At 44.2% G+C, this 3,662-nt stretch overlaps 1 long non-coding RNA gene across 1 annotated transcript; it reads right to left on the bottom strand.

Annotated features, from left to right (window-relative positions):
• Positions 1–304: 304 nt before the first annotated feature.
• LOC138366649 (uncharacterized) lies at positions 305–3,102 on the bottom strand. The gene is made up of 2 exons (XR_011229206.1): positions 1,798–3,102; positions 305–1,298 (listed from the first exon to the last, which is right to left on the bottom strand). It is a non-coding gene; the product is annotated as an uncharacterized lncRNA (long non-coding RNA).
• Positions 3,103–3,662: the final 560 nt, after the last annotated feature.

Genomic DNA, 3,662 nt, shown 5'->3' with positions numbered 1-3,662 from the left:
TGTACTATATAGACCTGAAAAAGTGTAACTTAGCGACAACAAGAAAATATTGAATCACAAGACCAACGACGACCATTCCCTTACCCTGCCATAAACACTGAAATTTGACACCCTACCTCTGGAGCCACCCTGACCACAGGTCCACCAACTACATTTCCCTCCCTCCAACTCTGCCTCCACTTACATTGTACACCACGCAAGTGTGGACTAGTGTGTAAATCTTACTGATACCACACTTAACCTTTATTCTTTCTCAATGTGTTGTATAAAAGGTTTCTGGCCAGGGGGAGAAAGATACTGGCAGTATGGGGCGTTAAAGTTTATTGAAGATTAAATTCTGCAGAACATGTAAATATATAAAGTTCACATAAAGTAAGTAATTATATAAAGTTTATATTAAACACGGTTTATATTATAGGCTTAACAAAGTTGATATTATATAAAACTTAATATTGAACATGTAAATATACAAAGTTTCAAATATAATTTAAGGAATATATAACGTTTATATTAAAATATATAAAGTAAATATATAAAGTAAATATATAAAGTAAGAATTAACAGTAACAATTCCAAGGACTAGATTTAACTTAAAAGGTACACCCGTAGTAAGTATGAGACCTTAGCCTATAGTGACATGGAAACTAATTCTGCAGAAACCTAAAGGTTAACTGGTACTAGAATTAAGGCCGAGTGCAAATGTGTAGTAATTATATAACACTAGGATATAACAGGCAGGACACAAAGAATAACTAATAAGTGAGAGACCACATAACACGTAATGTACCCGGCCAAGAGGCCGTAAAAGACCTAATGGATAAGGAGAAGGGGGTGTGACTACAAGTAGGGCTTACTAGCACCTAGACTGGGCAAAGTATTAGCTGCGGACAGCGGGACACTTGGGGACCGGCGCTGCACCCCCACCGCAGGCCAGCAGCCGGACCCCCCCCCGAAGGGCGAGTGCCAGCTGGCCGCGTGAGGCACTCAATGTAGCAGAGCAACAACGTCCCGTCTGACGTAGGATGTGAGCACTACTCTTCCGCCTGCCGTTTGCCATTATTTCTGATGTGGCGAGCCCGTCCCGAGACAGCTGGGTGCGGAGCGTAGTCATCTGAAGTCAAGCCTAGCGCCGAGAGGGCAGCGCGTAGGATCCTGGAGAAATCTCGCCTGGTGACAGGAGCGCTTGTAGGATCTGTGCTTGTAGGATCCGAAGAGTGTTGATTCCTGACCATGTAAGCGATACCTGGTCCAGTCGGAGCGTGCGTCGATTTTTTGTCGCGTAGCTCACCTTCCCCGGGCTGAAAGATATAAGGCAGTAAGGGTGGGCAGAAGCGGCGTGCAGTGTTATCGTGACAGGCAAGAGCACAGACGGGAGGGAAACCCTAGCTGAATCAATACGGAGGCGAAAAATGGGGGAGGGAGCCCGGCAGCAGGAATTAAGAGAAACCTTAATTAACAATCCTGGATGAATAAAGAGCATCTGAATAATTATACTGTAGCAATGAAGGGGGGCTAACAAATCTAAGAATCTTCCAGCAAACGGAAGGGGGAAGTACCTTTGCTAAGAGCAAAGGTGGGAGAAAACCGGAGAACAGCAAGGAGGCGCAAAGCAACTATAACAGGGTAAGACGAAACACTATAAATCTTGAATATAAACAATACATATACCAAGAAAGGGTATAACAACTAAGCAACATATACATAAACAATAAAATGGAATAAGAACCAATTCTTAAAGCCAAATCTATAACATGCTTGTGTCCTAATCGGATGTAGAATGTGAGCGGGGAACATTACCCTTGGTCTATATCCCATCTCTGCCTCCAGACGGGTGATTGGGCTGGGTAGAAGCCAAGGAGTCTGCCTTGAGTGGCCGCTGAGTGTAGTCTTGTGTTGTCAATGAGCGTCTGCGAGCCGCAGCTAGTACGCCGTGAACTTCGGCAACATCTTTAGAACAGGAGCAAAGTGAAATCGACGGCAGGGAGCTGCCATTCAGTAACTGTAATAAGGATAATAATAAGAATACAATGTCGTAAATAATCGTACAATGAAGAATACAATGTAATATCGTAAATAACAGATGACGGCAAGTGCCGCAGAATGGAAGAAATTAAGAAAACAACGCCAAACCATAGTAACAATTTATATTTTAATAAAATAATACTGGAATGACAGTAACGGTACGGAGTAATATTAATACTGCCATATAGCCCAGCAAATAAAGAGAAGATAATAGTATTAACGTAGGTCCTGGGCGGCTGCATCCCGGCACCGCTGCGTGCGTTTATGGTGATCAGAGGAATATCCGGCTCGCGTTCTCTTCCTCGCCGCAGTAGGGTGTGAAGGGGGGGGGGGGTTCCGGCTTGTCGTGGCTGCGAATAAAGGGAACAGAAGAAACCGGCATTAAGCGCCAAGCAGGCAGAGCGCAGTGGAAGGAATAGCGGTTGGAGGTAAGGGGGCCCCTAACCTAATGAATAGACGAGGTAAAATTAAATAGAATACTATTACGTAGTAGGAAACAACAATGGCGAAGGAACAAGAAGAGTAAAATAGCCCAGAAGGCCGGATGGCCAAAGAACGTTAGCGACCTATGGCCAACAGCATGCTGGCTGCACTGGCCAACCACAAGCTGGCCGACGTCATGCTAACTGACTGGCTTGAGCTTGCCGAAAGGAAGGCCGAATGGCCAGTTTTTTGCATGACACCGTGCGCGAGGCCATGCTAAACTTCTCGGTAGCATCCAAATGTAACTTAATGTACATGTAATGTAATGTTTTGCGAGGGCAGCGGCGAGGGCAGGCGGAGTGAGGCGGAGCCCCGTTGTGCGCCCGTATTTATGCGGCCCCAAACTGCCCGCGCAACGCCGCGGGACGCGCTGCGCAATTGTTTCTTTCTCCCCCGCCAGAAACATCCCCGCTTGTGTTGCAAGCAGTGACCATATCTGATTATACCGTTTCATTTCTAACTCCTTTTCTTGGAAGAATGCCACATATGATCGTACACACACACTAGGTCTGTATAGGGTATAGGCAAGGTCTGACAAGGTATACTAGGTGAGTACTAGTTGAGTACTTACACACAAGATATTCTAGGTGAGACTAGGTGAGTATACACACACACGCAACATATACTAAGTTAGTACACCCAGAAACAAGATATACTAGGTGAATACACACATACAAGGTATACTAGGTGAGTACTAGTTGAGAACTTACACACAAGATATTCTAGGTGAGACTAGGTGAGTATACACACACACACGCAACATATACTAAGTTAGTACACCCAGAAACAAGATATACTAGGTGAATACACACATACAAGGTATACTAGGTGAGTACTAGTTGAGAACTTACACACAAGATATTCTAGGTGAGACTAGGTGAGTATACACACACACACGCAACATATACTAGGTTAGTACACCCAGAAACAAGATATACTAGGTGAATACACACATACAAGGTATACTAGGTGAGTACTAGTTGAGAACTTACACACAAGATATTCTAGGTGAGACTAGGTGAGTATACACACACACACGCAACATATACTAGGTTAGTACACCCAGAAACAAGATATACTAGGTGAATACACACATACAAGGTATACTAGGTGAGTACTAGTTGAGAACTTACACACAAGATATTCTAGGTGAGACT

This window comes from Procambarus clarkii, chromosome 20 (assembly GCF_040958095.1).
Source record: "Procambarus clarkii isolate CNS0578487 chromosome 20, FALCON_Pclarkii_2.0, whole genome shotgun sequence".
Taxonomy (NCBI): domain Eukaryota; kingdom Metazoa; phylum Arthropoda; class Malacostraca; order Decapoda; family Cambaridae; genus Procambarus; species Procambarus clarkii.
The sequence above is the reverse complement of the archived record's forward strand: the minus strand, read 5'-3'. Positions and strand labels throughout refer to the sequence as shown.